The sequence below is a fragment of the Bombus fervidus genome, chromosome 19, assembly GCF_041682495.2.
Source record: "Bombus fervidus isolate BK054 chromosome 19, iyBomFerv1, whole genome shotgun sequence".
In the NCBI taxonomy this organism is placed as follows: Eukaryota; Metazoa; Arthropoda; class Insecta; order Hymenoptera; family Apidae; genus Bombus; species Bombus fervidus.
In genome coordinates, this window is record NC_091535.2 from 2,595,420 (window position 1) to 2,618,645 (window position 23,226).

General features: G+C 36.6%; 1 long non-coding RNA gene across 1 annotated transcript; it reads right to left on the reverse strand.

Moving 5' to 3' along the window:
- Positions 1-5,950: 5,950 nt before the first annotated feature.
- LOC139996870 (uncharacterized) lies at positions 5,951-6,957 on the reverse strand. The gene is made up of 2 exons (XR_011802430.1): positions 6,539-6,957; positions 5,951-6,328 (listed from the first exon to the last, which is right to left on the reverse strand). It is a non-coding gene; the product is annotated as an uncharacterized lncRNA (long non-coding RNA).
- Between the last annotated feature and the right edge of the window lie 16,269 nt (positions 6,958-23,226).

The following is a 23,226-nucleotide window of genomic DNA, read 5'->3' on the forward strand; positions in this document are numbered from 1 at the left end:
ACATAACATTGAATTGCTTCTGTAAGAAAGTAATAAATCAATAAATATAAAAATATTCTATTATTAGATATTTTTTAAAGACCAGTTATTTTCACTGGTTTAGTAGAAATAGTATCGGTAGTTCTAGTGTTAAATATCTCACTGCACTTTGATATTTCGATATTTTTATAGACAAAACTTGCAGCTAAATATCGAAAATATCTGAACGTGTTATAAAACGTTTACATTGGAAAAAATGTCAAGCGGCGTACGCGTTATCACACGCGTCACCTTGTATCTTATCGAGGCGAGCTCGAGCGCATAAACTCGGCAGCTCGCGCGCATGCAAAGCGGCTGGGTCTTTTTTTCCCAAGGTTTCACTGCTTAGACGTAGCTCGCGCGCATAATGTACGCTTGGATGCGAAGGAAAAAACAGATTACGCGGCCGTGCCGCGGACGTTATTAATGACACGCGCGCCGGCCGCATAATATTCATTACCACAAATAGTTGATTATGTACGTTGGCTCATATTTTACCAACGGCCGACAAAGGACGTTGCTACGCGGCGGAGGCCATGACGAATTAATCTACTGATTAAAGCAATCCCTCTGACACCACTGGCTGCTACCACACATTTAATACGTCACCGGGAATCAAATCTCGTCCGCCCTTGCCGATTTTTTGCCAGCATCCGCGGTCAGCATCTCGCTTCTTCCTCTCCGCTCCACGACCACGCGAATTCCTTTCTTCCTTTGAGAATCGAGTCTCGGCCACTGTTCGATCTCGTTAGCCTCGAGAGAGTACCATCGCCTTATCGCCATTAACTCGCGCCCGATTCCGCCGCGTATCGTTGGATAGATTTTCCTGGCGAGGCGGTGGAATGTTGATACCGAGACGCTGATGGCGACGTGCAACCTTTGATCGGTAAGAGAAAAATGGTGATCGATGACGACGAGGATGCGTGAGTGAATGCGCTAGGTGAGTCGAGATCGTGTTGAGATTCGCCGTGCATGATGATTGCATCATGCGTTTGCTGGCCAGATGGAATTCTGTTTAGATCCTTGAAGAATTGTGGAATTATGCTGTTGTAAATCGTTGCCGCGGTATTGTGGCTCTCAGAATTGCTATGGATATTTTATTGAACGAAGAAGAGGCAGTCGGTGGATTTAGGTATATGGAATGATACACGAATACATAACCTAACCTCAACCTAACCCCAATGAAATACATTTGCACATACATTTAGGATTTATACAATTTTTTTTGTAGAATTGCAACCAGATACAATTACGCGAATGAGTGGCGCTGGTTAACGCTTTAATTTACGACCCTGTTATGAGGATTCTTCCTGTCAAGACAAATATAAAAACGTATTATAATGTAACAATTTGAATAGTGTAAAGTCTAAATTACTCTAAACTAGATTAATTAACATTTTAAAAAATTAGAATCGACAAATTGCGACGGGGGAATATAAAATACGGAAGATCCAGTGACCGATTCCTAACCTAACTTTCCTTTCACGCATCGTCAATTTGCGATATCAATTAACAGTTGAAGCTTGCAATTTGCAGGATTTGCATTGGAAAGGTAGAAGGGAAGGCTTACAAATCGCTTTTAAATGAATGAACTGGCGGCGCGAGACAGAATCCGCCGGGCGGATCGGCCACGAAATGTCCGTTTTATTAAGACGCGCAGCGGGATAACTTATTACAATTCACGTAACAGATTCCGTCAATGTTTATAGCCGGCGAGATTTCATCCATCACCATTTTTCAGTATATCTGCGATCATCCATCACGAACGCTCTGGAATCCCGGGGTGGGCTTGACGCGCTAGCCTGCCCTTCCGAGCTAACAACTTGTTCCTGTTGACACTATCGAAAGCGTAGCCACTTATGGATCATCATACACGATTTATCTCGCGACTGATCACGATTGTCCACAGGAGCGGTCAGTCTGCATCAAAAGAAATTCGTTCGAATCGATATCGCACGCTGTGATAAAAACCTGAGAAGTTTGTACTACTGAAAGTTTTCAAAGATATGAGAGATCTGCAGAATTTCTCGTTTCATTGTTAAATGCATTGATACTTTGTGAGATTGTTGGAATAACTTTCCTCGTTACAAAGGAAATGTTGAAGTAATTGCTTCAAGAAAAGCTATACATCTTTTTCTTTTGTATTGCAGGGACCTGAAGATCGCTGTTATGAAGAGAACAGAATTTAGTGTTACAAGAATTCAAAACAAGCAGAGGTTCATATTATTGTGGCCTTGAAGGTAAATATTGTTTTGGGCTACAAGGTGTAGGAACAAAACAGCTATAAGTAGATTTCTATTGTTGTTTCTTGTAGTCCTCAGCTAGAGTTACACACCAAGATTAACATTTTGCTAATGTGCTTTGCTATAAATATATAAACAAGCTACCTATTCCATTCTTTTGTATTGCAACACTGAAAGAGTGATGATGTAGGTATAGTCATAAATTATACCTGTACTTATATCAATATATTTTTCTATTACAAATTCATCCTCTTGTTCCTCTATCAGTCAACCTCAACAATATCATGTATTAAATTAATAAATAATGATAACAATTTATTTAATTTTGACCTCATACATTATGTCTGTACTTATACTTATTTCAATATATTTTTATATTACAAATTCATCCATTGATTCCTCTATCAGTCAACCTCAACAATATCACACATTAAATTAATAAATAATGATAACAATTTATTTGATTTTGACCTCATACACTATACTTGTACTTGTACTTATTTTAATATATTTTTCTATACAAATTCATCCACTGGTTCCTTTATTAGTCAACCTCAACAATATCATATATTAAATTAATAAATAATGATAACAATTTACTTGATTTTGGCCTCATACTCTATAACTGTACTTTTACTTATTTAAATATATTTTTCTATTACAAATTAATCCACTGGTTCCTCTATTAGTCAACCTCAACAATATCATGTATTAAATTAATAAATAATGATAACAATTTATTTGATTTTGACCTCATACACTATACCTGTACTTTTACTTATTTCAATATATTTTTCTATACAAATTCATCCACTGGTTCCTCTATTAGTCAACCTCAACAATATCATATATTAAATTAATAAATAATGATAACAATTTACTTGATTTTGGTCTCATACTCTATAACCGTACTTTTACTTATTTCAATATATTTTTCTATTGCAAATTCATCCACTGGTTCCTCCATCAGCCAACCTCACCAGGAGACAATAGTAACGTAAGTCAATGCACTGTCATTTCTCAGAAAATAATATCCTGCTTTTAGAATAATATTAGGTTGTCCCAAAAGTTTCTTTCGTTTCATAAGTGAAATAATAGATGCACAACATTTTTTATTTTATATTATTTTATGGATTTATGTGTGATCCATTTTGTAGTAATAGAATAAAGTGAATTAAACGTAATTGAATAAAATAATATAAAACAAAGAACGTTGTGCATCTACTATTTCCTTATAAAACGAAAGGAACTTTTGGGATAACCTAATTTATAAAAATTCATTGCATTTCGTTGGAATCATGAAAACGTATCAAGCTAAAAAATAAAGAAATGTAACTTAAGTAAATATGGAACAATACTTTTGACTTGTACTATTATAACTACCAGCTCGTTATAAATTTATGCATCCGAAAAAAAGGACTGAAAATTCCTATAATCGCATATATGTATCAATGGAAAGAATTTTTTCTCTTTAATAGAGAAGATAATGTACTTTGACCTCGAAGAAACGAACGCCCTTAAAAGTCCTTTAATCATAGATGTCTATCAAGAACCACCTAATTCCCTTCTAACCAATAAAACGTCCTTTATCTTCCTAATATCCAGCCAAACGCATTATCATTATCCTATTAATTTCAAACCGAATTAATCACTAGTACCATACCAGTGGAGAATCAACTTTCGTTGCCGTAGAAAATTAAAAGCATCGATAAGAACAGGCGATAACGGTAGGGAACAAGGTGACACCCATTTTGCTATCGAGCCGGAATCGAGGAAAAATTTGTCGATTTGGCGATTAGGCGCGATCGTTAACACCGACGAACGACATTTTCGACGATCTTGACGCGAGAAATAGGGTGGAAAAAGGGGGGGCGAGTGGGAAGGCGAGTCGGAAGCGGTGTCCTTAAAGCTCCACCGCGAGAAAAGAAGCGCGTGCACACGCGAAAGCGCACTTAGCGTCACGAATTGATATCGAGTCGCGGGTCACGTGACTGGAAACATCAAAGCTGCACGCCGTGTATACTTTGTATCGGGGTTGCCTCTGAAAGCCGATTGGTCGAGCCGGCGATTCGCGTAGCGTATCACGTGGCACGCCTTCTGGTCACGCGAGTCGTCTTTGTTTCAACTTGGAAAGGGGGTAAAAAGTTTCGCGCGAGCCAAGCTACGTCCCACACCCCTACTCTCGAAGCATGGTTACACGGGGTGGGCGATCGATTTACCCTCCAACTTGACAATTATTGAATTTCAAAATTCATTTGAAAATTGGGCAACATGGTTTCCTACTTTTCTCTTTTTCATAAGATATTTCAAATGTTTTCATCATTCTGAATCGAACACAGGGTTCTATTGGTCTATTTTTTCACAATAAGCAACTCTCTTGGAGGGAGTCAATTTTCAAAAATTATTGGAAATTATCAAGCATTGGGCAATGAAATAAGAAATGACGAATGCTCGTTAACACTTTGACTGCCACGTGGGTCATATATGAACCGCCATGATTCTCTTGTGACGTCACAGTGGTCATTGGTGACCGGAGCGCTTCAAATTGAATTAAAGTTTACAATTAGGGCATTTTGAATATAACCGATGAATAGAAGATACTTTGAAATAAAAAAGTGTCCCATTGAACAATTAAACGTTTTTATTAGAACACCAATAAAAAAAGATGATAACAAATCTTGCATCTAACGGTGCACTGTGTTTGCATCCATATCTTTGATGGGTAATCTACGAATATTATTATAAACACACCTTAGAAAATAATTGCGAATGCTGCTTTATAATCATATAATTGAGGTTAGAAGTATGAACATACTTTATTGTTATATATAGAATGAACAAATACTGTTTACTAATACCTTCTACACGTTTCAACAATATATTCTGCACGTTTTGCTTGCGACGAAACAACGAATGCGAATGGTTTGTTGAAATAAACGAAGCCTTGTCATAATATGTCGCTATCAGCTGTTACCAAGGCGCCACGGTGGTCATCCATGGCCACCAATAAGATAAACGGTCCATTGGGGAAGAATGGTGTCTTACATCATCAATTTATTATTATTTTGCCATTATATGCTTTGAATAATAAAAATACTTCCGTGGCGTCCTCACCGAAACATGTGATTTCAGTGTTAAATTATTTCGATTGCTACTGAAGGTTTTGAAAAGTTACTGACGCTACATACGACGTCATTGCAAAGTTATCTTCAATTCGTCTTGATGTCGCTTAAGACATCATATACATAACATAAGAAATAGATATTGACAAGCAAAACTGAATTGATGGCCTTGAAATTATCTTCAAGGTATTCTCACAGATACTTTGTAGGTAAGTCAGATGCTGAATTTAAGCAAAACCCGGTATATCAATACGTGAACAAGACAAGCATAATATTGTCTAAGATCAGAGCAACCGATAATTACTAAAGCAGTACGTTTGTCCTTTTATATCCGCTTACCTCAAATCCTTTTCATAAATCACGAAAGCACATTGCTTCGTACAAAATCGATGCGGAAATCCAAATACAATTGGTAGGCGATTTTCACATTTACTGCAGTCAAAGTGTTAAATGAAACGATGCAACTCTATTCTTCTCTGGTCTGATCTCTCTGTATGAACTTCGACGCCTAAGATTCCTAACCTCAAAGAAATTACAGAATTCTGGAAAGTGACATAGTCGTCACTATGAATGGATACCTTTGAATAAACATTTATTTGGAAAAGTATAAGAATTACAGAAATGCTACTATACTAATTATTCCAATACCTTCAAGTCCCTCTTGTTATATTTATTTATATTGCGAAGATCACACCTACCTGAAGATTATAAATGTAACAATAAACAGTAATTTAAACTATCGTTTTTCCAACCATTCAGGCACCTTCGATATCCTAACGGTAGGGAAGATACCAATGCCAAACAAACCTTTCACGCGGAAACACTGACTAAACTGAATTATACAAGCCATTGCAATTAATTAGCCTTAACAAGATTTATAGGAAGAATCGCAATTGTAAGAGACGTTAGCTGCACCGACCAAGGGTGTAATTTTCTTCCTGCTCCCTGCAGCAAAAGAAAAAGGAATAAAAAACAGAAAGTCCAAAATGTTAAGAAAATTCGTTGAAAAATTCGGTAGAACGTTGTAAAAAAAAAAAAAAAGAAGCATCGTGTTTGTATTTCTAGTGGCAATTGTATCGTGTCCGAGTGCCTTAAAAATATTCCTTCGCCGCCTCTTTCAACGACTGTAACGTATTCGACGAATATTCGACGAACCTTGTTATTAGCTGATATCGCAATCTCGTGATCGAGTGTGCGTCGGTTGGTCCTCGATGGGCTGAAATTGCTCGAATAACAAGCAGCGTAGCTCGTTTCCGTGGCCGAATGGGCTTCCACATATAAAACAAGCCTGGGACGATAGACGCGTAATTATATAGCGACCAACGTCCCACCCCGTCGTATGTATTACGCGTGCGATTCCGAAAAACAGATATTAGAAAAACGGCTGGCTCGCGATTCTAGATAGCCGGCCAGCACCGTTGACAGCTCGACTTTGTTTCACCCGATATATCTAGCTTCTCATTATCGAGCTTCTTCCATTTTGATATTGATATCTAAAATTTCCTTGTTTCATTCAACGATAATACAATTTTCTGTTTATTAAATTTGTCCATTTGAAGATCATAGGAAGAAAACACGATTAGCACATTTTTGTAGATTTAGTTTAATGTCACCTTGTAGTTGAGCAACGTTAAAAGATGTAAGTTTTTTAAAGGTAGCTGACAAGTTGGTGAAGCTTCGTGTAACGTTATAACGAGGCAAAAATGTATTTGAATATTGAGAATTTTGGATCTTAATAGCCGAAATAATGGTATAGGAACACTAAATTTACACTTAGAATTTATATCACGATAGTTATATATTTATTTGATAAACGATTTCAAAGATATTCATCGATACACACTTGCACGCGCCTAACCTTCTTCCATACCGGACCGTTAACTGAACAGTTTACACTTTGTTTTCGAGATGCTACGCACACACATACTCCCATACACTACCACTATACATACAAGTATCACTACCGCGCAGCTAACCTAGTCACATAAAATTCTACATATCTCAATATTGAAACTTTGAAGGGAATGAAAAGACACATGTTCAGCTTCAAAATCAAATATAAAGACAATTTTACTAACGTTGCATTGGTTGATGATATACAGAATCTTAAAACCGTTTGCTTCTAAAAAAAATAGAAAATGTGACTTATCGTGTTCTTTCCTCGTAGCCTACATTTATCACAGATTTACATTTAAACGGGGAGAGATAATAGTTAATCGATGGTGGAGTTTTCTTGGAAACATATTAATTCAAAGAGTAGCTATATCATAAATGATAATGCATGAAAAGATATACAGGTGAATTTAAATGGAAGAAAATATTGCATCGTGTCACGCTTGAACTGTGAGACTTGCATCTGCTTGCAATTTTTTCTGCAGAACCCGTGCTTAAGCAGTCGATTTATGCAGGGTTGGATGCTTTCAACGTGGCCGTGCTCCGGACGGCTCTCATCAGGGCAGATGTCTTCATTTTTCTGGCCAAAGGCTATTCTTATATCGACGTTATAATCACGAATTTCGTCGCTGAACGACGCTGAACTTTTAATGTGCGCATCTGCCCTCTTGATTGTATAATCACCTGGTTATAAATCGGCCGCGAGCACGTATCATCACAATTTCAGGCTGCGTGTAACTCAAAAACATTACGACGAATTTATTCCCCTTTATAATCTTTGGGGTTGAGAAACCTTCAAATTGATATTTCTTCCAAGAACAATGATTTTCAATTACACGTCAATAGAATTCTGAACTCCTAGACAACACCAAACCTATGAATTTTAAATAAATGTTGTTCAATTGTCGAAGAGATTCAAGGTTTTACAAATTAAAATAAGAATTTGCAAGTGTCAACAACGACTCTTTCATATGTTTCTCAGACATAACAAACTTTTTTAGGTTAGAAAAACACCCAAAGAATGCGTTACAATTAGAAAAGAAAGTCCCATAGAAGACAAATCTTCCCCTCAAATTTAAAGAAAAATATCGCACGAGATCTATCCAAGAAACTCTTTGATATTTAAAATTCCTTCCAAAGACACTTAAATTTCTTAACGATAGGAAACCACCTGTTTTATTTCCCATAAAAAGAATTTCCTAAATCTACATTTTTCTACACTCTGTCCAAACCACCTGCAAATAGAATCAGAAATAATAGCAAAAATTGGTGAAAAAAGGTCAATCAGAGACACAAAGAGCAGAGAAAATTCCGTTAGCCTGGAGCAAGGACGATAACACGGAGGCGGCTGACGGGGATGGTCGGTGAAAAATACTGAAACCGTTTGGAAACGATACGTTTCTCGTGCACAGCGCTCGTACGGCCAAAGTAGAACTTATCTTTCCGCGGGCTAATAGAATAGCGAGCAGTGTACCTTTTGCAAGGGGTGGGATCGACGCGTTCTCGCGGCAAGGCGAGCACCGGCTGGGGCTTCTTCGCCGCGGTTTCCCGTCCCCGTTTTGTGGCATTCGAATTGCAAATACCAGAATGTTTGCATGTTGTTGTCACCGCATCGGTACCCGGAGGGGACACGGAGAGAAGCGGCATACAGAAAGAGGAGGGTAGGAGGAGGAAGAAGAAGAAGAGGGAGGCTGAGAAGGAGGAAGAACTCCTCAAGAGGAAATGGAGAGGAACCGACTCAAGTCTCAGATAAAGACGAATAAAAATAGGCGAGTGAGCGGAGAGATAGAGGGTGCAGGATGGAGACGGTGTTTCCTGCCCGAGGAACATTAGCGCCCTCGATACTCACCCCCCAAACTCTCCCTCTCCGTTCCGCCACCCACGCCCGCAGGACCAAGCTCCTCTGCCCAACCGTGTGCCTCTCTTTTCGTCCGCTTGACAGATGCACGGCCATCCTCTCGATCCTTAGATTGTTCTATTTATTTCTCTACCTTCTTCTGTATTTTATTTCTGTATATTTGTTTTCTCTCGGTAATGAAGAAGCTGCACTTGTTTCTTTTAGTATTTCTTTTTTTCCGAAGGATGTAGAGTCGCAGGATTTAACTGTGATTTTAAGTACGTTCGTTTGCGGTAGATCAGAGAACAGACGATAGTAGGAGAAATAAGTAACATTGTTTTAGATTGAGGTTAGGTTGTTTAGGTTAAGTTTCTTTCGTTTTGGAAGGTGATAATAGATGAACAATTTCTGTTTTGTATTATTTTATCCAATTTGTTATATTTTTATTATTATGCTCGTGCATAATTCAATAAACTAAAACAAGAAACATTGTGCGTCTATTATTTGCTTTAGAACGAAAGAAACTTTTCGGACAATCTAGTGATTGATAAATACGAATGTTTATGTAGATTTGTGATTTTATCGAAATGATTCAAACGAATGGATTGACACGTAAATAGAGAATATTTCATATAGTTTTCAATGTTATGTTCAGTATTTATTCTGCAGCCATAAATAAATAATCATCCAATAATTTATTCATTAATATTTGTTGGAAAGAGTGATTTACCATAACGAGGATCTTTGAAAATTATCACACGGCTCTGGTATAGAAATAAATATACTTTTGATTGATAGAGACACTTCCATAGTAGTTTGAAAGTATTTGGTATCCATTTTTCTAAAATACACAATACCGTAATGTACACGTATTTTTCAGTGATTTAGGCTGCTTGTTTGAAGCTCCATTGATAAAAAAAAAAAAAAAAAAAATATAAAACAATAATTTTATATTTTTATCTTCCCTTGAAAATTGGAGTATTTCCTTCGAATTTCTTTTTTCACCCAACAACAGTTCATCGTGTTTGGCTGAATGAAATATTTGTGCAATGTCTTTACTTATCTCGGCTATAGTGAAATCGCCTGTCATTACTGGAGAATCGATAGAGAGGAAGCTAGTTTTTAGCGAACTTAGCCATCGCTAAGTAGAAACGAAACCATGTTACAACCTCTAAACACCAAAGTCACTAAACACCAAAAATCTTCACTTTTTATCACTGAAGAATCCATAGACTCTTTTTTAGAAATCGTAAATATGAACGATAGTAAATATAACATTTCTGAAAACCATAAATTTTATGCTTTCTCGTTTGACGAATACCAGAGAAAGAGAGAGAGAGAGAGAGAGAGAGAGAGAGAGAGAGAGAGAGAGAGAGAGAACAGTGGAGGGTGTCGGCCAAGGAAACCGGATGTCTCGCGAGATCCAGTCGCACGATTTGTTTCGCTGTTGCTCGTAGCCAAGTTATAAAGTTCCCCCTATCTGCCAGAGAAGATACGTCTTTCCTCTTTGCCTGGGGAGCGTTTATCGCGCGATTCCATATTGAAAAGCGCGGATACGGCAGGAAGGATCTCGCACCAAGTCTCTTTGAACTTCTTCGCGACTACTTATTGGGAGATCTAGATGTCGTATTTGAACAGACTCGTGCTCGTTTTTTACGAGATTCGCCGTATGTTCCTCTTCTCTGTATATAAATAAAAATATATATGTGTATATATATGTGTGTGTGTGTGTGCGTGTGTATTTCAGAAATATTCTCTCCATTCTTGAATAAATCATTATATACAAAACTACGTGATACAAAAAGACAGCATTCTTTGTTTCTTTGATCCTTTTTGTTTAGGTTAGGTGGGGTTTGATCCTTTGTTATTACGATGTTCGTACAGACAGCTGAGAATATTGGGAAATATTTTCTCTATGCTTGGAACCATTACGCATAAAAATGCTACGTGATAAAAGACATTTTTTGCCTCTTTCGACCTTTTGTTATCGCGATATGAAATAAAACAGTCAGGAACCTTAAGTCCCCATCGCATGAACTCACAAACAGACCTATCAAAGCAAAAGTTGGCCGATTAAACGAAGCGAGTATACGAGGCACGGAATTCTTTCTAAAATTTCAGTAAAATTCCCGGTCGTGGCACGATAATCGCACGGACAGGATGCTGCGAGGTAAACGCCGGATATCTGGCGTCTGTCCCTATTATGGCAGCCATTTCGCTGGCCCCGGACATGCTGGTCGCCGCATTACAGTAATACAGCCTAATAATAGAGTGGCTAAGAAACGAGAAAGATGGAAACAGGGGAAAAAGAGAGAGAGTGGAACTATGTCGTGAAAGAAGAGAGGCCCCGATTGGATGCCCCAGGCCCGTAATTGCGGCCGTACGATGATTATTGGTGGCGGAGGGGCTCCGATCACGATCGAGAGACTCCGCAAGCTTGGATCTCGGCCGATCGTTCCTTCCAACCGTCCCTTTCCAAACGTGCACGACCGGCTAAACACACCCATTACACTGAAAATGCGACTTTGATGATTGGGTGCGAGCCTCTCCTTCGCGTGTTCCCTTCATGGCGGACGCTTTATCGCCGATTCAAACCGGCGATCGCTGTCGTTCACTGTTACTCTTTTGGTACCGTGTTGATGATTCCTCGGTGGACGTGGGAGGGCTCTCGGTGAATTGTTTCACCACCATGGTGGTATGGCATTTTTCTTAATGCTTTTTACCTCGTGACGTAATCGGTGGATCATTGACTGGCAGAGGGAGCCAGAGGATCGCGTTTGTTCGACGAGTGCTACGTCTGTTTGATGAGCTCGCTAGATAGTAGAAATTACACAGCTTCGGGGGAAAATGCGTGGAATGGGTTTGTAGACTTTTCTCCGAGTCGCCGCTTTTTCTACTTTGTGACGTAACTGTTGTGGTATTAGGTAGTAGGAGGAACGATTGAGTCATAATTCGGTGGAACGATCGTTATTATGGAGAATCAATTTTTTATGTTCTTCCATAGAATATAGAAAGATACATTGAATAGAAGTTTCTTTCTTTAGGATATTTAAAACTTTAACCGGCGTTCTAACGTACACGCGATTTCGCTCTGCCATTTGTTGCCGGTCGTCCTCGCGTTTACGTCATTTTAGCTTTTTTTCTTTCAATTTACTTGACGCTTAAGCGTTTCACGTTCTATTGAAGTGAAACGATTTACAAATACAGTGAAAAGACCGGCAATTTGTGAATCTAAAGGTGAGTCAATGGTGAAGAAATGATCATAATCCTGATTTCTGCAACTGTATAGGGCAATCAGAAGATAAATAAATAAATTCATATCATGCATAAGCTGTTGAGGAAAATATTAGGTTGGTATGATCACTAGTTCCTACATGCAAAGTTGGTACGACTTCTAACGACGCTTTTTTGTTTTGGTGTCCGCCACATGTTAATTATCTGAGAGTATTCGGTATATTCATATGGCTGTACATGATGGTGAAATACAGAATCTACAAAACTAGATCTGTGTGAATCAATTAAATATCGAACTTCAAAACCTATTTAATAACATAAGCGTACAAAATAAATTAGAATAATATGATAAAGATATAATAGTTGTGGTGGATACAATGCAATTTTGCCAAAAAGTGTATCGTAATTATAAAATAATAGACTGAGTGAAAAGTGCTTATGAGTTATAATTATAACAAATACTATTTATAAACCTAAATTTTAATTTTAGGAATTACACTAATGTGTTTTCATCAAACTTCAAAATTATTGAATGCTATAAATTTCCAGCAAAAATGCCACTTACCTTGGTGACGCTGAGGGTCAGTTACCTTTCGGTTTTCGTCGCCTTAACGTTATTTTAACATTTGTCCGCACAACAGGCCAGTTGCTGCAAGTTCTTGCTTTTATTACAGGTCACACGGAAGCGCGCGGTCAACCTGCAATTAATTTCAATTATAAAAATATCATTGCCTTTTATGACAGTGGCAGGTGCTTAGCGGTCAGAGGTTAGCTTTTTGCTTGAACCGTTCTCATGGTTTCCGTGTGTCTTTGCCGAAATCACGCTCGAGAACTCGTTCTCGTTGCTGAGATTAATTTCGCACGGGTTGTTCCCAGAAAAGACGACTACTTTCCCAGTAAGTTTGCTTTTTCTCGAAAATATTTCACTGGGAAATCCTTATGTTTTATTGATAATAAGAAAATTTCTAGATCGTGTTGGCTGACATTTCGAGGGAGATTCTGAACACGTTACGATAATTGTTAAGATAAGAGAAAATTGATGGATTAAGGCAAAACGTATTTTACATTTACATTTTATGCTTACAATTCATATTTTCATACAATATTTATATCTTGTACATAATATAATTTATATTCAAAATTACATTTAGTTATTGTACTAAAAGTTTCTTTTGTTTTATAAGGAAATAATAGATGTACAACATTTTTTGTTTTGTATTATTTTATTGAATTGTGTATGATCCTTTTTGTTCCAATAGAACTTTAATCACTCACCAATACAATAAAATGGATCATATATTATTCAATAAAATAATAGAAAACAAAGAATGTTGTGCATCTATTATTTCCTCATAAAACAAAAAAGAAACTTTTGGGACAACCTAATGTGTTCTGTGTATATTACAATTCACAGAACAACTGTTTACGTTTTCTAAATGAAAGTTACATTTTTCTAGAATTTCAATGAATTTCTAAAGTGAAAATATTTGTTAATGCTCGATTGAGGTTAGGTTAAATAAATTTCACGTTCGGATGTGAACTGATTATTTTAATGAGAAATCGTAGCCAGGGAGAAGAAGGAACGAATTGCTATTAAGACGAACTCCAGATACCTGAACTAATTATCCTCATTCCACTATAATTAATACAGTTCTGCAGTTATTTCTGTATTCTAAATATCGCCAACATGCTTGGAAGAAAATTAAATTACGAATCTCCGCCACTTTTTACACCCTCGTCCTTTCAACCCCTTCGCAACGATGCTTTAAACCAATCTACACCTCGGATCGTAGTCAGCAGTACACTCCCTAACTGAAACTCGGTGAACAGTTACTTTTTCCTGGCTTTCAAAGCGAAACAGACGAAAGCAAGACGGCAAATTAACCGCTTAAAGTCCGTTTGCTACAATCGCTTGGGGGTTTCCAGTGAACTGGCGTTACATCGATCCCATTGTCGTCGAAAGACGGCCCTCACCGGCAAGAAAAAGGCTCCATTGTTCCGCCGCTAATAGTCCGTTAATTCCCGGCGTACATTGTGCGCGATATTCCTCGGCGGCTCTGGGGATCGGTTAAATCGAATCATAAAAGAATCATAATTAACCGGTCTTTTGTTGCCGCGGTAGAGACGCCGAGACGAGAAACCGCTTCGCGTTGCCGCTCTCTCTCCTCTTCTTCGTCCGCCAAATTGCCACTTCCGACTTTCGCTGGCCCGCTAATTTTGAATAATATCTCGCGCGGTCACCCGTACCGGATGTAGATTTATAATCATAAGCGGCTGATCTGCGGTTGGACTACGACGGAATTGATGGACACCTTACGACAATCTTTTCATCTTTGTTTCTTACTTGTACTCCATATTCGCCTTCTCATGTTCTGTAACCTTATTTCGATATTCCTAACCTATATCTTCTATCCTGATTGCCATAACCTGTATCTCCATTTTACATCTAACACTTGAAAATTCCATGTTCCTTATCCAATATTCATTATCTGTTAGCACTGGAGCTACCACGTCAGTCAAATTAACTGGTGTTACCATTTTACTTTAAAGTTCCTACTTTATGTTATATTTTTTTCCGCAATGATGTAATGACTTTCGCATAACTAAAAGAATAATATAATGGATTTTATGTTGTTTTTTATGTATTCAAACTGAAAATAATTTTGTGTCAAGGTTACTTATACCAATACTAGTCAAAATGATTGGTCCTACAATTTTATAAATGTGGCAACCCTCGTTCAGTGATGATGATCCTAGATGGATCAATAATACCAGAAATGTATTACATAACATTCTAGTAACGTTCTAGTGTTAGACTATAATGGGTGAATTTGAAGAAATTTTCCATCGTAAAAGAACTAACAAATTCACAACTAGTTCACGTCATTTCCAATTTCCTCTGATTTCTCCAACTATTTATTTACGTAATTATTTATTAACGAATCTTTCCATGAAACTTTTATAAATGATCCGAAGAAGGCAAAATGAACGACCACGCATTCTATTCGAAGAATATTCTGTCCAAATAACGGTATATATTTTCTTACTTCCGCAGCAGCACTGGAAAGCAACTGCGTACAAAACTGCGCTCTAAAAAGAACGAACAGAGAGAGAGAGAGAGAAAGAGATAGAACGAGGCTGATCGAAATAAATCCGAGGCACGTATCGTTGAACCCGCAGCGTCTGTACTTTAAAACAACTAAAAGAGGAAAGCGGTCGCGAAGCTCCGGGGCCCATTTAAATCTGTTGAATGGCTGGAAGGAGCAGAGCAACCTTCTCTTTCAGCGCGGGGATTCGGCAACAAAGGCAGAGGTTTTACTTTTAAATTTAGTACACGCCTGGCTTCCTCCGCCCCTCCGCGGCGCTCGCTGCTCCACCGTAGCCTTGCGACCGGTTGGTAAGTAAAATAGGGATTTAGATCCTGCTCGAGTTTATTACTCGAACTTAGTCTGCCGGTTGAATACGATAAATCAGCTTTCGGTAAATTGTCCGCCATGATCCAGGCATGAATCACGATCAGCCTTGTCATTGTTTTTAACCTGAAGATCAACAAATTATGCGTACCCTACGGAAAAATAACGAGATAAATAGCCTACACCTTCTTATTTTTCAAGAATTAATTAAATAATTAGTGAAGTATTAAGGGTTCATTTTGGTATGGTGTGTACAAAGATCTGGTTTTATATTGGAAAATTTGGTGTTGTTTTACGCAAAGTTTTTTCGCAAGGAATGGAACTAGTGTCTCTTTGATTTCAATTTCGTATCTGTAAATTTCATCTGTTAAATTTAATTAACGAGAACACTACAATTGGAATTTTGTAGGTTACAGTACAGAAATCTGTACATTTCATATACAGTGGGTACAAAATGTATTTGTACATAGTCTTATTTCCAATGAGACATCCTTCCATCAAGTTCTTTTCATTTTCATGGCAACAAATTTTTGTAGTGATATAAAAGTACTGCTAAATGATGCAGGATTTAATATACGTGAATGTATATTAATTAAAATTAGTATGTGGATGCTATAGTAAATATGATGATATGCAAATACATTTTGCAATCACTATATGTGTAATTTTTATGTTTCAACTACATGTGTATATAACAATACCAGTGACACTGATAAATGGGAAAAGTTAATTAACAAGAATACTACAATGGGAATTTTGTAAGTTTTGATTTAAAAATTGAGAAATAATAATTACTAGAAATATATTTCTCTACTGACACAATGATAAGTAAATAAACTAAAAATTGACCACATACACTATACCTGTACTTATACTTATACCTATACCTATTTCAATATATCCTTTTATTACAAATTCATCCACTGGTTCCTCTATCAGTCAACCTCAACAATATCATGTACTAAATTAATAAATAATGATAAGAATTTATTTGATTTTGGCCTCATACACTATTTCTGCACTATACTTATACCTATACTTGTTTCAATATATTTTTCTCTTACAAATTCATCCACTGGTTCCTCCATCAGTCAATCTTAACAATATCATGTATTAAATTAACAAATAATGATAACAATTTATTTAATTTTGACCTCATCCATTATGTCTGTACTTATACCTATACCTATTTCAATATATTTTTCTATACAAATTCTTCCACTGGTTTCTCCATCAGTTAACCTTAACAATATCATGTATTAAATTAACAAATAATGATAACAATTTATTTAATTTTGACCTCATCCATTATGTCTGTACTTATACTTATACCTATACCTATTTCAATATATTTTTCTATACAAATTATTCCACTGGTTCCTCCATCAGTCAACCTTAACAATATCATGTATTAAATTAACAAATAATGATAACAATTTACTTGACTTTGACCTCATACACTATATCTGTACTTATACCTATACCTATTTCAATATATTTTTGTGTACAAATTCATCCACTGGTTCCTCCATCAGTCAACCTTAACAATATCATGTATTAAATTAATAAATAATGATAACAATTTCTTTGATTTTGACCTCATACACTGTACCTGTACTTATACCTATACCTATTTCAATATATCTTTCTGTTACAAATTCATCCACTGGTTCCTCTATCAGTTAACCTCAAGAATATCATGTATTAAATTAATAAATAATGATAACAACTTATTTGATTTTGATCTCATACACTATATCTTCACTTATACCTATACTTATTTCAATATATTTTTCTATTACAAATTAATCCACTGGTTCCTCTATCAGTCAACCTCAACAGAATATGAAACTAATACTGACTAATCTTTGAGCAACTTCAAGAAGCTAAATGTAAACTTCAGTGCGTTGCACGATACAAGAATGGATCCTAAGATTATGTTAAACAACACATCCTTGTCCTTGACGAAACAGAGCAGGGTTTATCCTAAATGTGGCCCCAAATACATTATCCTAATGAATTAGAAGCCGGCCGGGCCGATTCGAGCTACGGCCGAAGTTCAATTAACTTTAAGAATCAGGTGACATATTTAATTTCCTCGGAATAATGAGAGTGGATTCGGGAAGGGTGAGCAGGCGAGATAGAGCGAACAGGAGTGCCGGAAGGAGACGCCCGGTCCTTCATGCCGCTGTGTTGGCTGGAAAGAGAACAGCTGGAAACTTATCGTCGTGCAGGAAGAAACCCTGCGAGACTTATTTAGAAAATGGGAAACGCTCCTGTTAATCGGGCCGCCGTTGTTACTTCGTCAAACCGACCAGTCGTTCAATGCGAGAATTTGTAGATTAAAATGGAGCTCGAGATCAGTTGAAAAATATTATAGACAATTATAAAGAATTGTTTCCGGAAACGTTCACTGTGCACAGGTGGTTTTGAAATTTTCATTAGGACTAAAACTGAAATTAAAAATAAGTTTTGCAAGCTTTTTCGAATGATTAAATATTGCACTAAAATAAAATTCTTTGTAAATTAATATTTATAAATTTGCTCATAAAAGTCTTCTTATATATCATAAAAAAATCATTTTCGTTCGCATAAAATGATGCAGAATTTGACTGCTAAGTTAGTGCATTCTATTGGGTTGGCAGCTAAGTGATTGCGGACTTTGTCAATACCACTTAATGGCAAAATCCGCAATCACTTAGTTGCCAAGCCAATATTTCAAGACGATCAAAAGCAGCTGCATTCTGTCTTTATGTGTCAAGAAAAAAATACAGTGCTTAGAAAGTCTTACACCTGCTTTATTTGAACTAAAATGACCTCTTTACAAGATATGGCAAAGACTTTCGTGTTTCACTGTATATACACGTCCACGATTTACCTAACCTGAATTAAAATTTCAGTCTGCGTAACTTCAGTCTAAAATACTATCTTTTAAACATTCTATAATTCCCTATTCACAATACACTAGAGAGAAAAGGGCAATTTGACCAGTTGAAACTCCCGGCGGAAAGTCAGAGCTGTTTTTGTTCCAGATGGAAGTTCGAGTCGTAAACTTTTTTGCGGGACGATTAGTCGCGGGAGAGAAGCAACACGGTCGGGACGGCGGGATCCGCTGTCACAGCAGGATTTTGTCAGGAAGCTTTTATCCCTTCGCAAGGAGTAAATCGTGCGGTCGCCGCGTACATCTATTTGTCACTTGGCCCGCCTCGTGGACGTCACGACGTGGAAGACGGCAGTGGCGAGGGCCAAACACCACGTAACCTTCCTCTAGGAGGCTCGCCCTCACCCCCTGGGACCACTCCATCTTTCCTCCTCCGGTTCGATCCTCCAGCAAGAGGAATTGGTAACCTTTCGTTAAAGAGGTAATTTGTGCCAACGTCGATCGACCGTCTTCACCAAACTTTTGTACACCTTCGTTCTACCTTGTTTCTCGTCCAAGACGTTACCTGGTCAGTGACTGGCTGTGTATCCAAATTATTTATACAAATCCATTTTGTTTATGAATATGAATTTTATATGCAGGAAGATGTGAAGGTATGAAAATGCACGTAATATGTAAAAATTTGTAAGAATAGTACTTTCTGTATGTCTTTTGGTTTATATATTTTATTAATTAATAATAAAGTATATGTATTTGAATGATTAATTTTTAGGTTAAATTCAGTAAAGTTTAATTTTATTTTAGTAATTAGTTTTAAGTTAATAATATTTATGTTTCTGGTAATATTCTGGTAATATAAATAATAAATATTTGATTAATCGATTTTATTATTTAATATTGTTATTTTTAATATCAATAACTTTTTCCTTTTTAAGACCTAATTAACTTTATTATTAGGACGAGACGGTTTAGCTTTAATTTCTTATTGTTTAATTATTTATTATGAAAAAGTAAAGTCATTTAATTCTGGAATATTAATAGTTATTTTAAATCCATTGGGAGATTCAAGTTTATTAACAATTATTTCTCTTATAATAATTTTTGCTAGATGAAATCTCATATCTATCAGATAAAGTTTCTATCTAGATTTCATCTTTTTAATTATGCGCATGAAAATATGAATTTGCATAAATATCCATACTCTGTTTATCAACGTAAAAAGCGTGTTAAATGTAATAAAGAGTATTCCACTTTGGACAACTTGTATTGTAGGCTTTCTACGTGCTTTGTTTCAGAAACTAGCCATAAAACCACTCGTTAAACTTCATTCTATGTGCAAACGATGGTTAAATATATGTAAATCTTAATCCTTTTACATGAATTGCCCCAGCTTTCATTTACATTCTTTTTTTTTTTATTTGCATTTATTTATTACATTTACATTCTCTGTCTATCTTTATTTATTCTTTACTCTTGTCACTTATTTATATCAATTTTATTCCATCGTGCAATCCACTTGGCGAAATCTCAAATTGAACAGTGCAAGATTAACAATAGGAAAGTACATTCTACAATTGACGATTTTATTTTCCAAAGCATAGACAAATGGACCTGTGAATCGGGTGAACAACGTGAACGCGTGGACCAAGGGGCGATATATCGACGCCACCCTGATGCCAAGTCACGAGCGTGCAAGTCACCAAGCTCCATGAAGGGATGATGAGACGACTAAAGTAGAGCCGCACTGCTGGGGCCGCTCATGGATAACTTGATACACCTAAACGCGCCAACACGATCATGATTGCGTGTATCTGACAATCGATTTGGAAAACGACTGTTCGAGGGTGGCCAACTGTGATGGACGAAAGCAAAGAAGAAATCTAATATTTTGGATTTTATTTTTTTGGAAGAATTTTATAATCAATTCTCATTAAGAATTATAAGCAAATTATTCTGGCGTGGTACTATGATAATAAATGAATAATAAATAATTATCGTATGTTTGGTTCTAGCTGAATCTAGTGTTTAAATCTATAGGGTGATGTCTCTTTAGCCTGCGGATCTGATCCGTCGTGTCATGTAATTGAGTAATTAGTGGATTTTCGTGTTTGTTAATTCTTATGTTATATTTATCGCTGAATTTGGATATTTCTTCTTTAACTGTGGGTATCTTAAGGTCGCGATGTATTGTTTCGTTGGTAACATACCAAGGTGCATCTATTGAGGATCTTATAGTTTTTTATTGGAGAATTTGGTTGGAATTGAAGAATTTCTATGTTGGTATTACTCGCTGTTCCCCATAGTTGACTGTGGATTCTTGTTCGATAAGTAAACAATTTTTTATCTAAGTGTCTTTGGTAATAATAAACAGTAATTTGGTAGTATTAAGAGGAATTTACACTTTTGTTAATATCACGTCAGGTAATATATATCAGGTAGTCACGTCTTTGTTCTATGTCATAACTTACTTCAAAATTTTATGATAGTTACATTCTTTGTTATTTTTCTTTCAATGGTCTTATTAACTTTATGGTTCTCTTAAAAACTTTCAATGATCAACAACTTTGTAATTACGTACAATATCCCTTCGTGGACGAGTGTTGGTAAATAGCCGCCCAAGTCTTTTTACCGTTGCGGACGAAATTTGTTTACAGTTGAGCACGTTTATTATGAGGCGACTGACCTACGTCTATTTTTTTGAGCGATAATCTTATGCGTGTTTATTTATATTATTTATAGTAATCTAAACAATATTATGTTTCTGATGAAAGAGAATTGGAGATCTTTAGCGAAGAAGTCTTATTTTACGTTTAACCTAAACTCTACTGATGGTGGAGCCAGAACCAAGTTCAGTCTTTCAATGACACTACCAGACGAATCAGCAAGCTTTTACATTTTACATACACATACATTTACATTACATAGCTTTTATATTTTATATATTTTTTGTAATACTTTAAACACGATGCCTAAAAGATGCAAAAAATACATGTTAGATAGCGATAGTATTGTCGACGAATATTATTTTGAATCTATTGGGTTGGCAACTAATAATCCAATACCACCTATTGACAAAATTCGCACTCACTCAGTTACCAACCCAATAACAAGATAGAAGACCAGACCAGTGTACGGCTACATACTGTTTTATGCGAAAGTGGCAAAACTGGTGGAGAAAATTATTTGTTTGGGACTTGGAAATATCAACCATATGTTCTTACCTATTGTATAACGCAAACCAGGAGAAACAGAATAAAAAGAAAATAACGCATTTAGCATCGTTTAGTTGATCAATTAGTTGGAGATTTTATATCTCCATCAATTTTTGAAACAGTAGAAAGGCTTCTACACATTGAGATGATACAGAAAGGATAAAGACTGTGTGGTATGTTGCAATCGAAAAATCAAATGTGAAAGAAGCTGATCAACGTACCACTGTGCTACACGTTCGGTTAAACCGGCCTTGCAAATAGACGACTGTTTCGAGAGATACCACACGATGCAGGAATATAAAACGAATCGTACATTCACTTTATCGAAACTAAATACGTTTTCTTGGATATTTTTTTAGTATTTGTAATATATACATACACGCTTTCTAATCCTTTCTGATCTTCAATGAAGCATGACTCTCTAAAAATTGGTCATTTCATATGCTACAACCTAAAATTTGCAATTCTAGCCGTTGATTGCAAAGGAAATTGGCTAGTGTCCCGCAGAACGCGAAATGCATTTCCATGGAAGGATCATGCAAGCCAAGTGCGGGTTGGTTCAGTCGCGGCATAAAGGATTCATTGGATTCGAGGAACGGATTATCGAGGCCACAGCGAGTCCCGCGGGCTGAATATACAAATTTCCACAATTATTCGTCGACTTACGACGTCATTATATTGCAATCTGGGAACACCAACGTGGATAGACCGGCGAGTGATTTCGCCTAATATCAAGCAGCCCCCACCGCACTTTCTGATACCCCGGTATACCACTTCCATTCGTGGCTCGAACAGCACGTTGCAATCGACGGAACTTGCTAATCGTACTGCTTCGAACTATGCTTGCATGAATTCTTAAATAACCTGCGAACTATTCTGAGCGTTAGTTGAAATTTTCTCAAAATGCAGAAATTGTCGTACATCGTCGTCAATTTTCAGAGACATTATTGTCATCATCAGAGATTCTATGCAAAGTAATCTATTAGGTTGTCCGAAAAGTGTCTTTCTTTCGCAAACGTGTCTTTTACAACAGTGCACCTTCGTACAAACGTGAAACCAAGTCTGTGAAATATCGCGGTGTTTATCTCAATAGGAAATGAATCGTAGCGTAATTCGACAAAATAATATAAAAGAAAAAACATTGTGCGTCTATTATGCACCATCCCTATTTGTCAAGTCATTATGACAGTAAGGTTATGTTATGTTTCGGAACGTAACGATTTCTATACTGCAATGTATCTTGAATAAATGTGTTTTCTGTCAGAATCGAATCGAAGACTTTGTTAATTGTATCGTTGATTTATTTTCAATGAATTGTTCAACTGATAGAAGTGAGAAAAATTCGTTTTTGAAAAATTAATTAATTAAGATTG